Genomic DNA, 14,871 nt, shown 5'->3' on the forward strand with positions numbered 1-14,871 from the left:
TGCAACTTTTTAATTCAGATTGAATCTACACTATATTTGTACCACCTTTTACACCGTTCTAACCATTTTTTTGCACATACAAGATTGATCAAAATAATCATTAATTATTGATCCACAAAAACCCATATGTTCATTACAATATCCAAAATCAATATCCATGTTCCGTAATACAAAAAATGTCATAGAGAAAAAGCTAAATGCTCAATTTCCTAACAATTCAGAAAATATTTGGGCATTTGAACTAAACACCGTGCGAGTATAAGCCTTCAGCGAGTCCGAATTTGCATCTAACGTTGCATCCCTATATAACTCAAAACAAGACCATTGTATAAGCCTTCAGCGAGTCCCAATTTGCATCTAATGTTGCATCCCTATATAACTCAAAACAAGACATGTGACAAAAGACAAGGTTAATTATAAATTATTACTGAATAAGACACGATGACCATACACATCAAATAATATTTTGTGCATATCTGTCTGAAAATAATTTTTTTAACAATGTACCTTCACATGAAGTAAATGAGCATAAAATAACAATGAAAAACACATTTGGTAACCAGCGCATATAATAGAATCAACAAGATATAAGCTTAAGAGGCAGGAACAAGACGTGATTGTAGAATCACTATTGTTCTTTAACAAAATTGAATACCATACCAAACAATTAGACTGCCATCCATCAATAATATGTTGGAAGAAGAAAACGGTTGTTGACTCTCCAGTCAAAAACCTAACAAAGCTAAACCTCTCAACCTCAGAAGGAAGTCCCAAAATATTACTCCGTATTCCCCGTCACTTTACTATACACACTGACAATCTTTGAATACATAATAGCCTTGAATACCAAATTCACTCAACCCACAGTGAATATGAATTGATTTGTGCATACAAGTATCATAGTGTAGAATAAATCTATGCAATGCATATTCAATTACGTGCATATATATCATGTACCCAGTATTATGTAATAGTATTAAATCGAGAAAACTTGATTAATAGCATGGTAAAAACAAAGCTTTCATACTAGAAAGCATGGCTGGCAAGTGGAAGTTTTATTCAAAAAAAAAATTGAGGAAAGATTAGAGTCCTACTGCAAAGCAAATATGCAGTTAAATTGGTGGCAAATGAATATTTGTTCTCGCAGCCAGAAACTTTACAAAAGCTGCAAACTTATAAGACACGCCCACTTATTCCCAACTTAATCCTAAGAGTTAAGGCCTGATCTCACCAAATCAAACCAGTTGCAAATCAACTTGGCCAGATCTTACCAGTACCAAATCGTAAAATAGCCCAGAAACAAACGAACTCAAAGTTCAACAACAAAGGGGGATTGAGACAGATAATACACTATGGAATGAGAAAGACATACCTCTAACATAAATAATGTTTAGCGATTTCTGGAGGTAACTTACCAAGAATCTTGCACAAAATACCTCCAGTCATGATTTCTAGAGTGTATTCCATGTCTTTATTATTAGCAGCACTTTTCTCTTTCGCTTTCCTCTTGTTGTTATTGTTACTGTCAACTAGAATTGTCATTGAATTAGCAAGCTTAAGTATCCCAAACTCTTGAAGTCTTGTCTTATTAGCAAGCTTAAGTATCCCAAGCTCACCAGCAATAAAAACTTCGAAATGATGCAATACATTCACAATAAATCAATATCACACAAACTGAATGTATTTTATGCCGTAAATTGAGCAATTCTCTATATTCATCAATGAGATCCAGAAACTACCTCAAAATGACGTAACTTCATATGTATCCTCCAATCAAAGCCACTGTTATTAATAATGAAAAGATATGTGAATTGGTGACAATAGACAGCATTCAAAGTAAAAAATGAACTTGAAACAAATCTTTCATCATGTATAAATTATTGTTTACTCTCCATGTCCATCAATTACAGCTACAACCACCAAAGACGAAGAGGGCCAACACAAGAAATAATATTTCTTTGCAAAAACGCATTCTCCCTTCCCACTTCCCATAGGCCACATCAGTTACCAAGTCTTTTTGCTTACATAATATAATATCAATTTCTCAACCCTCTCGTTGACATGTTTTCTATAATGTGGATTAAAATAATGTGCAAATATAATTGGTCAGCAATGTTTTAAAAAAAAAGCGGGTTCTAGGTGAATATATATACTACATGTACGTCAAACAATCAAACAAGCAAAGATGAAACTTGAAAGCATTCATTCATTAATTAGCTCTACAAAGCAAATCTTAGCTTGCTTGTTGTGTTGTCATTAATTAACCTGTCTTTCTCTTATGTTATTCCTGAGATTAAATCGTTAATATTCTTTGTAAACCATTCATTATCGATCTGTCTGTCCTAACTTTTATGTCCTACATCCTATACTTTGCTTAGATTAAAACAATCAAGAACCACGTCTTCTCTTTTTTTAACTCTCTCAATTTCCCAGCTGACATTAGTTACCACCATTCTCATACATTTCACTTCACACCAGCTAATAACCTGTTCTACAAGTAATACAGTTAGCAAAGAATTCGCCGACCTACACTAACTTAAGAGTTACAAACTAATACATGGCTTGATAAAGTACTCGAAGCAACCAATGAATCAAATGCTAAATAGTAAATAGCATACATAATTTGGGAAATAACGGACTATAAAGAAACTGAATAGCTTCATCAGTAAGCTATGGAAGTGCACACCACACCACACACTAAATTTCACGAATTGCAGGAAGATTACAACAGAAATGAAATAAGTTTACTGAGCGGTATGTATGCAACATTACCCTTGTATTATCAATACAAAGAGGTTGTTTCGGAATGATGGAAGATGAAAATTGCGTCGAGAACTGCATCGAAACACCACTACTTCACAAAAGAAGAAGCGCAGCCACTTTAGTGAGACATCTTCATTTATTCCATTATAATCCATAACCAAAGAGCAATGAGTCAATAAATATTATGATACATAGTCCAATATGGCAACTGTATATTACCACTACCAATCCATTCCCCAATACTTGTGACAAAGGAGATAGAAAAAACGGGTGGCTTGTATAACAAAATTAAAGAGGCTAATACATGAAACAGTTCAGACGTCTTTTTGTATTTTTAACACTATCGTTGATGAATCATGTAGAATCCAATATAACTACGCATTAGATACAAGGTAACCTTTGATTAATAATATAATTATGTTCTAGTAATCAATTCATCTCAATCGAGTAAAGATTATATCACCAATATTAAAAATCAACGCAATATCAAACAATTCAATAGCAAATAGAATTTAGTTGCAACACAAAAAAAAAAGCAGTCGAAAAATCAAATTGAAATTACCGAAACTTAATCGCCGTACCTGATAGACAATTGGGAATATTGCGGTGAAGTTGATCGATGCAGACGATTGAATTGAATAGCGAAAAACAACTGATGAAGACGATTAATATAATTGAAGGCGCTTGTAAAAGACGATTGAACTGCAGTAGTATTTTGTTTGGTACATCGAACTGCAGTGGTATTGAAGACGATTAGATGATTTAGGTCAAAATGTCAAATGGCAATTGTTATCTCTAATCTAAATCTAAATCTAAACCGATAAAAGTGTGAATTTGCTTTTTCCGTTTGTTTTTTTTTTTGGCTTTTTTTTTTTCTAATTTTCGCTTATCCCGCCTAATTTTTAGACATTTTGTAACTTTTTTCATTTTTAAAATTTTTAAATTATGACACTTTTAACCGGTTCGGACAAGGCCGGAACCGGAATGGACCAAAACCGGAATCACAAAAAATTAAAGGTCGGAGTCCGGATTGAAATCAAAATTCCGGATCGGAAAATTCCAGTCCAAGGCCACACGGGGCCCGTTGGACTGAATGTTTTCCATACTTACCTATTTATGTTAACTTTATAAATGATTTATTAATGTTGTACCTATAAAAATGAAAAATATATATTATTATCGTATAATAACGATAAATAACGCATATTTGAACAAGATTTATAATGAATTTTATAAACTAATGTACCTAAGTAAAAAAATATATATATAAATTTCGGTCTTTCTAGTCCAATCGGGAAAAGTCGAGTCCGAACCGGAATCCTTAAAAAGCTTGGACCGGAAATCGAACCATAATTTTAGTTCCGATTTCAGTCTGGTCCAGTACATTTTTTTGGTATAGACCGGAAGTAAAACACCCCTACATTGATGACGCTAGAACATCCACTGAATGCAACAATTAGAAAATAATGTTGCTAAATGTAGTGATAAAATGTAACATTTTACAAAAATGTTGCATTATATGGATAAATGCAACATTTTTACGATAAGTGTTGCTTAGATAAAATCTTTATTATAATTTGCAACATTAAAAGTAAGTGTTGCGTGCAATATGTTACAATAGGTCCATTTTGTAGTAGTGAAATCATTATCTCATCAACACATTGACTAACTTTTTAGTCATTTTGGGCATCAATGTAATTATATTTCTATAACCACATTCCTCAAATACGTCCTATAGGTGTGACCTTTAGGGACCAGTTGATCACCGCCATCTGTATGATAATAACATCAAACTTTCTAGCAAGCCAACCGTTATTAGGTAAACGTTAATCAACTGATTAAATATACGAAGTATACCCTTGTGAACCTGTAAGAGATTTACAAATGTTATCACACTAATTTGTGGAGGACACCAGCTCCAACAGCTGTAACTTTCATTCTCGAAACAAAAAGAGAAAACTTTGCACGCTGAGTAGAATTAGCAAAGATAACCTGCGGATAGTCAGGTAGACTATACGTGGTTGCCTCAATCATCAGTGGCGGTACTCGTGGCCGCTTGGCAACTCCTTGACTCGACTGCCCTTCAAACATGTGTTCCTTGCCTTTTGACATTGTTGTTGCATGCAAAAGAATCCCCATTAGCAACAAAAATCCCCTAACATTGTCGAATTACGAAAACCCGAACAAAATCAGAATTTGAAAATCCAAATTAGGGTTCGAAATTTGGGGAAAACGTCTTTAAACACATCCTAGTTGCTAATTTGCTTCGAAAATCAAGGGGGAAAGGGTAGAATAAGCAATTAAAGTATTAAAATGACAAGAAATCAATCCATAAAATCGATTTCCCCAAATCGATTTTTCCGTCTTAATGGCCATATGCTCGAAAATTTCGCATGAAACCGCAGTAAAAGTCGAAAATAGAGCATGGAAGAAGGATTAGAGACATAGCTTGAAGAAACTTGAAGATGAAAGCAAGAAAAATCAAGTCTAAGATGGGATTGCAGGTTAAAATCGTTAAAAGGGGGATGGAGTTAGGGTTTGTTCTTGATTTTCTGATTTAGAGGGAGTGTAAGGGTGAATGAATGAAAAAGAATAGAAGACCCCCTTATCGCTTTGCATTCTCGAACCCGCTATGGTCGATCGACCAATTGACACTGATCGATCGACCATCTCTCCTTTAAACCGCTTCGACTTTTCTCCTCGATCGATCGACCATATTGCCCGATCGATCGACCAAGATCCGTTCACAAGATGCGCTGACTGTTCCTTTTGATCGATCGGCCACCTTGACCCGATCGATCGACTAAAAACACCGCAAATTAGCTCAAATTAAATCAAAATTGTTTGCCAACTTAAATTGCTTTGCCCTTTTCCTCTAATTTTACGCACTTTGCATAAAATATATTCCTGCAAAAATTATCAAAGGCACACACTCTCCGAACCAAGAAATGCTAATTAAAAGGAAATAAACAAATAAATAAAGCTCAAAATGCAAATTAAAAGAAATAACAAAATAAACTTCCTAATTACAAAAAGTTACAACCCGGGTTGCCTCCCGGTTAGCGCTGGTTTAAGAGGTCCCGCACGACCTTTATACCTCACTTTGCATCATCCGATAACGGGTCGAAGTACAATACCTCGACTTTCCCAACATATGCATCTGATCCGTGATAATGCTTCACATATTGGCCATTAACCTTGAACCTTTCTCTAGCAGAGGTCTCCAATTCAACTGATCCGAACTTTATGACTACTGTGACCGTGTAAGGGCCAGTCCACCTGGATTTCAGCTTACCAGGAAATAAACGGATACGAGCGTTAAAAAGGAGTACCTTATCGCCAATATGGAACTCGCGCTTGATGATTCTCTTATCGTGCCGGTTCCGTTTTCTCCTTGTAGATGCTAGCATTGTCATAGGCCAAGCACCTAAATTCCTCTAGCTCATTCAAATTGTGTGTGCGTTTCTCACGAGAGAGTTTAGGATCCAAATTCAAATCACTTATAGCCCACCAAGACTTACGCTCTAACTCAACAGGCAGATGACATGTCTTACCATAAATCAATCGGTATGGTGACATCCCGATTGGTGTCTTAAACGCAGTTCTATAAGCCCATAAGACATCATCTAATTTAAGACTCCAATCTTTCCGTGATTTAGAAACAACTTTAGCTAAGACTTCTTTCAATTCTCTGTTAGAAACCTCAACCTGACCACTAGTTTGGGGATGATACCCCAAACCTCTACGATGTTGGACACCGAATTTAGTCAATAAAGCACTAAGTTGTTTTTCTATAAAATGCATTCCCCCATCGCTAATGACAACCCAAGGGACACCAAAACGAGGGAAAATAATCTTTTTAAACAGTTTAATCACGGCTTTTGCATCGCAATGGGGGGTAGCAATAGCTTCCACCCATTTGGATACATAATCTACAGCTACGAGGATATATTTATTACCTTGACTGCTCGGAAAAGGTCCTTGATAATCAATGCCCCAGACATCGAAAATCTCAACCTCAAGAATGCCTACCCGTGGCATCTCATGTCTCTTGAAATATTCCCGATCTTTGACAAGCATCGCACTCAGCAACAAAATTGCGACAATCTGCATGCAAAGTTGGCCAATAGAAACCAGATTAGAGTACCTTAGCCACGATCTGGACGGACCGTGATGACCACCATAAGCGAGAACAGTGGCAAGCCTCTAGGATATCCTTCACCTCCCATTGAGGCACGCATCTCCGGATGAGACCGTCTGCGCATTCCTTGAAAACATAAGGATCATCCCAAAAATATTGTCTAGCATCATAAGCAAACCGCTTCTTCACGCCATGAAAGCTCGGGTGGTATCTTACCCGTCATCAAAGAAAAATTAGCAAAATCAGCAAACCACGGAGGTGGATAAGACCCTGAAGTAGTAATAGCTAACAGACTCTCATCCGGAAAAGAATCATTAATAGGCAACGAATCCTCCCTTTCTGTCCGCTGCAGACGAGATAGGTGGTCAGCTACCACATTCTCTGCTCCTTTCTTATCTTTGATCTCCAAATCAAACTCCTGCAAAAGGAGTATCCACCTCAAGAGCCTCGGCTTCGCATCTTTCTTAACAAAGAGAGTTTTCAACGCTGCATGGTCAGTATAAACAATAACCTTAGAACCTAACAAATAAGACCGAAATTTGTCTAAGGCAAAAACTACAGCTAGAAACTCCTTCTCAGTGGTAAAATAATTAATTTGAGCCTCGTCCAGAGTTCGGCTCGCATAATATATGGCATTCAAAGCTTTATTATTCCGCTGTCCCAAAACTGCACCGACCGCATAATCGCTGGCATCACACATGATCCCAAATGGGAGGTCCCAATCAGGCGGCTGTATGATTGGCGCAGAAACTAGGGCCTCCTTTAACCTGTTAAAAGCGGTAAGGCACTCATCAGTAAATTCAAAGACAGCATCCTTAAGGAGCAAATGTGTAAGTGGTTTAGCAATTTTTGAAAAATCCTTAATGAAAAACCGGTAAAAACCAGCATGACCAAGGAAACTCCACACTCCTTTAACATTCACGGGAGGAGGTAATTGCTCAATCACCTGCACCATTGCCTTATCAACATGTATACCTTTATCAGAAATCAGATGCCCGAACACAACTCCCTCATTGACCATAAACTGACACTTTTCCCAGTTTAAAACAAGATTAACATCTATACAACGCTGCTTGAATTTATCAAGATTAGCTAAACAACGATCAAAGTCATTACCATAAACTGAGAAATCATCCATGAATACCTCCATAATATTCTCTATATAATCAGAAAAAATCCCCATCATGCACCTCTGAAAGGTAGCAGGGGCGTTACACAATCCGAAAGGCATTCTACGATATGCAAAAACACCCTGTGGACAGGTAAAAGTGGTCTTACTCTGATCGTCCGGATGAATAGGGATCTGAAAGAACCCTGAATATCCGTCTAGAAAACAGAAAAATTTGGGAAGTGGTCTTTCTTGGTGGCGGCATTTAACTGTCTATAATCAATGCACATCCGCCACCCTGTCACTACTCGAGTTGGTATTAATTCATTTTTCTTATTTTTAACCACGGTAGTCCCTCCTTTCTTCGGGACTACCTGAACTGGGCTAACCCACTTGGAGTTGCCAACTGTATAAATAATACCTGCATCGAGTAGTTTCATCACCTCAGCCATAACAACTTCCTGCATCTTCGGGTTCAACTTGCATTGACCCTGTCTGTAAGGCTTGTGACCTTCCTCCAGCTCTATCTTGTGCATACAAACATCAGAGCTGATGCCCTTACTGTCATCCAAAGAGTAACCTAGAGCTTTCCTGTTTTTTCTTAAGCACATACATCAAAGCAGACATCTGGTCATCATTAAGCTTAGCACTAACAATAGCTGGGTACTGCTCCGTATCATCTAGAACGACATACTTAAGATTAGAAGGAAGTGGCTTACGCTCTGGCACCTTTACCTCTACAGCATAGACAGAATCAGCTTCAATGGTGTAGCTAGTGTTGACCAAGTTCTCGTTGGCCAAGCTTAAAAGCATCTCATCTTCTTCCTCATTGAGCTCGTAGCTCTCCATTGAGGCTACCAAAGCATCTGGCTCCTTAGCATTCTCCACTGTATTACCTGCACACTCATCTAAACGGGTTAGATCAGCTAAGGGATCCTTGGCTAAGGATTCCCTCCAATTACAAGTAACAGCCATATCAACAATATCAATGGAATAACACGTATCCTCATCAGTAGGTTCAGTCGCCTTGTGAGCAAGACTGAACTCAATGGTGTCATCCCCTACCTATAAGGTTATGGTTCCGCGTTTGATATCTATTACAGCCCCAGCTGTATGTAAAAACGGTCTACCTAAAATAATAGGTATCTGACTGTCCTCAGCAATGTCCAAAACAACGAAATCGACAGGGATAAAAAACTTACCCACTCGAACGGGTACATCCTCTAGAACTCCTATAGGTCTCTGAGTCGATCTATTTGCCATATGAATGGTAATATCGGTCACCTTAAGTCTACCAATATTTAACCTTTCGCAAACAGAATACGGCATGACACTGACACTGGCCCCTAAGTCACAAAGGGCCTTTCCAATTTCGTGGTTACCTATAGTGCAAGGAATTGAAAAACTACCCGGGTCCTTTAATTTAGGTGATACATTAATTTGCGAAAGAGCATTACATTCTTCCACAAAAGCAACATTACCATCAACACGAAAATTTCTCTTACGATTTAAAATATCTTTCATAAATCTAGCGTAAGAGGGTACCTGGGTAATTAAATCAGTGAACGGAACCGTTACCTCGAGATTCTGGACCATCTCCAGAAACTTACCAAACTTACGCTCCGACTTAGTAGTCTTCAAACGCTCCGGATACGGATCGCAACACCGGCCGTAGGATCAGTAACCTTCGGCTTCCGTAGGTTTAAAACCCCCGTCAAATCATCAATGAGTGAAGAATCATGCAAACTAGTTGACGGATTTTCATCCTTTACCGGGATCTCAGTCGATCGACTGATATGAGTGGTCGATCGACCAACTTGGCTGGGCGTGAACAGTTCCTGTTCAGAATTGATTTCGTCAGGGATCGATCGATCGATCGACAATGTTAGTCGATCGACTTCTGTTTGGTGTGAATAGTTTCGATCGAAACTATTTTATCTGACTTACTCGATCGATCGATCGACAATGTTGGTCGATCGACGGCAAATCTTGCTTGAGCTCATTTTTGCACCAAAAATTAGACTAGCCTCTTCATCATTTTCCGAGTCTCCTCTTGGCTTGTCGGGACCTTCATAAGAGAGGCCACTTCTGAGATTAATGGCGTTAATCGTTTTAATTGGCCCTTCACATTTGTTTGAAGAATTTTCGACTTGCTTAGCCTCTATATTCTCCAACTGCTTCACAAAATTCTTTGAGGACTCAATCCCGGCTGCTTCCATATTGACCACTTGAATCAAAAGAGTTTGGACCATTTCTCTCAACTTCGCGGTCTCATCTGAGTTATGGATAGGAATTTCAACTCTTTCCTTGGAAGCTTCAGAGGCCTCGAGCCTCTCAAGGCGGGCAGTAATAGAAGTAATGAGTGTCACGACGGTACTCATTTCATCACTTTGCTTCCGTGAATTCCCACGTGAACTCCCAAACTCAGCTCTATGGACCGCCATTTCCTCAATAGTGTTCCAACCTCTATTCTGACCGGTATTGTTTTGAAACCTACCATTCACAGCTGCGTCCCAGGATGACCTTGTAATCATCATATAAAGCATTGTAGAATAAGTTGCAAAGATACCACTGTTGGAAGCCATGATGAGGGACAGCTCGGACCAAACTTTTGAAACGTCCCCATGCTTCACAAAAATCCTCATCAACTCCTTGCTGGAAACTTGTGATTTTGTTTCTCAAGGCATCAGTCTTTGAAAGTGGGAAGTACTTCTGGTAGAAGGCTAATGCTAGAGATGTCCAATCCGTGACTCCAGCTGCTACCCTATCAAGGTAGCGGTACCAATCTCGCGCCGAATCCTTCAAGGAGTATAAGAACATCAACCCCTTTACTTCATCCCGAGTCACCCCAAATGGTATAGGTATGGAACAATGAGAGTCCGTGAAAATTTCCATATGCTTCAAGGGGTCCTCATCTGGTAGACCAGCAAACTGATTTCGCTCCACTAAATCGATATAAGAGGAACGAAATTCGAAGTTACCCGTAGTAGGGGTAGGTAACTGGTGCCCCTTTGGAAGATGGTGTTCCTTTGGCTGAAGATTATCATATATTGTAGCCATATTCGCAAAACTGAGAGTACTCAAGCCTTCCTCTCAAAAACCTGTCTTCTAACTGTGCAAAAGCAAAACTAGAAGTAAAGGTAAGCAACGGCCTCAAGGAACCAAAGTTCCTTGAGACAAGAAAAATAAACTAAAAATAAAGCAAACAGAATTACGCCGTCTCCCCGGCAACGGCGCCAAAATTTGATACCGTCGTTTTGTATCAAAATTAAATTTATAATTCCAAACTAAAACTATAGCTAGTGATAGTAAGGGTCGAACCACAGAGAGACAAGGTTGATTTTATTTGCTATTTTTCAGTCTATAGAAGTAACAATTAAAAGGGGGGGTTTTGAAATTGGTTGATTCTAATGACTAATTGCTTAAATAAGAATTTCAAGATAAAAGGAATATCGGGAAATTCGGTTCACCATGGCAATGGTCAGGGCAATAAGGTAGCAGAAATCCTATAATACGGTCTCAGAGGGTATAAGTAAGCCTTTCGATCTATGCTCAAATTAACCTTGCGGTCTTCTAATTCGCCGAAATTTCTCAAAGCTTTCGCTCAAAGGAAATTCCAGTCTAATGATAATTCTAATTACTAATCTTTCAATCTAGTAAAAAGGCTTATCAAAAGATAACAAGATTGATACGGAAGAATTCATGCTAACAAACAATCCTAATTTATGCCATGGCTCACCTCGTTCCCAATCAAAACAATTAGCTACGCATGACTAAAACTAAAACAATTGCTAAATTGATAACAAAGAACAAGATTGACATGATTGAATTTAAATAAAAGACAAAAGACAAGAGATGAATTGCTGGAATTAAATTGGTAAAACAAGAATTGAAATAACAAGAATTAAAAGAAGAGGAAATTTGCATAAAACTTACTAATTGAAAAGATGAACAACGTAATCGAATTCGAGGTTTTCCGTCTCCAAAACTAGATCTAAAAACTGAGTTCTTCAATAATGAAAAGCATAACCTAATAATTTCTGCGTTCTACTGATTAAAGATGCCAAAAGTTAATTACAAGTTGGGCTTTTAAATGTCTTAAACGAATAATCAATATCAGCACGCAGACTGGTCGATCGACCGGTCAGCATGGTCGATCGACTGGTCTCCTCAGAACAGTAGTGTCTGTTGTACTTCAATGGTCGATCGACTAGTCAGCATGGTCGATCGACTGGACTGAGCTGTGCGAGGGCTTCTTTCTGTCTTCAAATCAGCTCTTCACCCCCAATGCACGCGTCCCAAGGTGGATGAATCCGAACTCCCTTCTTCAAAGCTTCCCTGAAATTGCCTCCGGAGGACGGTTTAGGCTTGAATTAGCTCACTTCCATTCATTCCTACAATAAATCATAGAAAATGCAAAGTAAACCGTTTTGGGAAAAATAATGGCCTTAAGCCAACAATTATGCATGAAAATACGTGCCAAAACTGCAAATTAAGTGTATAGAATATGCACGTATCAATTAGAGTCAGGTCTATTCGTTCAGCTTAGTTTAAACAAAAACTCGTATATTATGCAGTCGACTATGGCAATAAAGATGTTAAAGATTGCAAGGCAAAGGTAGAAAGACTCAACGTAGCATAAAAGTCTCACCGTTCCGACTCAACCTATATGCAAAAATAAACGTGAAATTTATATATTTGTGAAATTTTTTAATTTTTTTGAGATTTTTGAAATCGAAATTGAAATAAACAACGCATGCGAAAATAAACATGCAAACTGAAATGCAATAAAAACAATATGCAGACTAATTTTTTTGAGATTTTTGAAATCGAAATTGAAATAAATAACGCATGCGAAAATAAACGTGCAAACTGAAAAGTAATAAAAACAATATGTAGACATAGATATGGATGCATACCCTCGCCAAACCAAACCGTACAATGCCCTCATTGTACCCAAAAATAGGGAAAGGGAATGCAAACTGAATAGATGAGAAGAGTGTATACTCGGAAAACTTACAAGATGACGCGAAGTAACGACCTCCCCAAACCAGCCAGCAATAAGGGAGGTCGTAAAAACTCCTATAACAACATCGCAGGACTCGGGTCAAAGCAACAGTACTCGATCGAGACATCTGACATTCGATCGAGTGGAATGGAGCCTCGGAAGTGTTCGATCGAGGTACTAGAGTACTCGATCGAGAGGTCCTCTTTTATGGGTGCTCGATCAAGAGATGGTATTACTCGATCGAGTGAAATGGCGGGCGAAAGTGCTTGATCGAGAGCAAGAAGTACTAGATCGACAGATCCATGTGAGGTACCTGCAAGCATGAAACAAACAACCTACAGAACTAACAAAACAAGTCCAAACGTTACAAATTTTCGTCTGTAAACTAGCAACTAAAGCACACGAAACTAACTAAAAGTTTAAAGCAAAGTACAACAAATTACAAGCTGGGTTGCCTCCCGGATAGCGGAGGTTTAAGAGGTCCCGCACGACATTTTGGCTTCAGTTTTCTTGCTCGTCAAGATGGTCGAAGTAGAACACTTCGATATTGCCAACATAATCATCTGCTCCATAGTAATGCTTCACATTATGGCCATTCACTTTAAATCTTCTTCCATCGGGATTCTCTAACTCAATGGACCCAAATTTGGTGACAGCAGTCACTGTATTGGGGCCACTCTACCTGGACTTCAGCTTACCAGGAAACAAGCGCAATCGGGCATTAAACAGCAGCACCTTCTACCCAATATGGAATTCTCGCGGTATGATTCTTTTGTCGTGCCACCTCTTCGTTTTCTCCTTATAGATGCGCGCACTGTGATAGGCAATTAGCCTAAACTCTTCTAGTTCATCTAGCTGCAACAAACGGTTCTCACCAAACAATTTTGAATCATAATTCAATTCACGAATAACCCACCAAGCCTTACATTCTAGTTCAACAGGTAAATGACAAGACTTCCCATAAACCAACCGATATGGTGATGCACCAATCGGTGTTTTAAAGGCAGTCCGATATGCCCATAATATGTCATCTAATTTTATACTCCAATCCTTCCGTGATTTAGAAACAACTTTAGCCAAAATCTCCTTTAGTTCCCTATTAGAGACCTCAACCTGCCCACTAGTTTGGGGATGGTACCCCAGACCTCTACGATGTTGAACACCGACTTTAGACAGTATAGCTGTAAGTTTCTTTTCTTTAAAATGCATACCCCCATCACTAATGACGACCCTAGGGACGCCAAATCGGGGGAAAATAATCTTTTTGAACAATTTAATCACGGTCTTGGCATCACAGTTTGGTGAAGCAATATCTTCCACCCATTTAGACACAGAGTCGACAGCTACTAAAATATACCTGTTACCTTTACTAGACGGAAAGGGTCCTTGGAAATCAATGCCCCAGACATCGAAAACCTCAACCTGTAGAATGCTGTTTTGAGGCATCTCATGTCTCTTAAAGATATTTCCCAAGCGCTGGCAAGCATCAGAAGCTGAAACAAACAATTTAGCATTTGCAAACAAAGTAGGCCAGAAGAAACCTGACTGAAGCACCTTAGCCACGGTTCACGACGGACCATGGTGACTGCCATAAGAATAAGAATGACAGCCTTCTACGATTGCTTTATTCTCCCACTATGGAATACACTGTCTGTAAAGATCGTCAGCACACTCCTTAAATAGATAAGGATCATCCTAGAAATAGTGCTTCACGTCATGAAAGAATCGCTTCTTCTGCTGATAAGACAAGTTAGGTGGCAGCTGACCACCTACAATATAGTTAGCATAATATAGATACCACGGATCAACACCTGTGTTAGTAGCAACCGCAAATAAAGAATCATCAGGAAA

The 14,871-nt window shown here is 38.6% G+C and overlaps 1 long non-coding RNA gene and 1 other non-coding gene across 2 annotated transcripts; one reads left to right on the forward strand and one right to left on the reverse strand.

Annotated features, from left to right (window-relative positions):
• Window positions 1-1,000: 1,000 nt before the first annotated feature.
• Window positions 1,001-3,531, reverse strand: LOC141626373 (uncharacterized). Its single transcript, XR_012535958.1, has 3 exons — window positions 3,345-3,531; window positions 1,740-1,782; window positions 1,001-1,628 (listed from the first exon to the last, which is right to left on the reverse strand). It is a non-coding gene; the product is annotated as an uncharacterized LOC141626373 (long non-coding RNA).
• Window positions 3,532-10,590: 7,059 nt separating this feature from the next.
• LOC141635175 (small nucleolar RNA R71) lies at window positions 10,591-10,699 on the forward strand. Its single transcript, XR_012539879.1, has one exon. It is a non-coding gene; the product is annotated as a small nucleolar RNA R71 (small nucleolar RNA).
• The last annotated feature ends 4,172 nt before the right edge of the window (window positions 10,700-14,871 follow it).

This window comes from Silene latifolia, chromosome Y, assembly GCF_048544455.1.
Source record: "Silene latifolia isolate original U9 population chromosome Y, ASM4854445v1, whole genome shotgun sequence".
NCBI lineage: Eukaryota > Viridiplantae > Streptophyta > Magnoliopsida > Caryophyllales > Caryophyllaceae > Silene > Silene latifolia.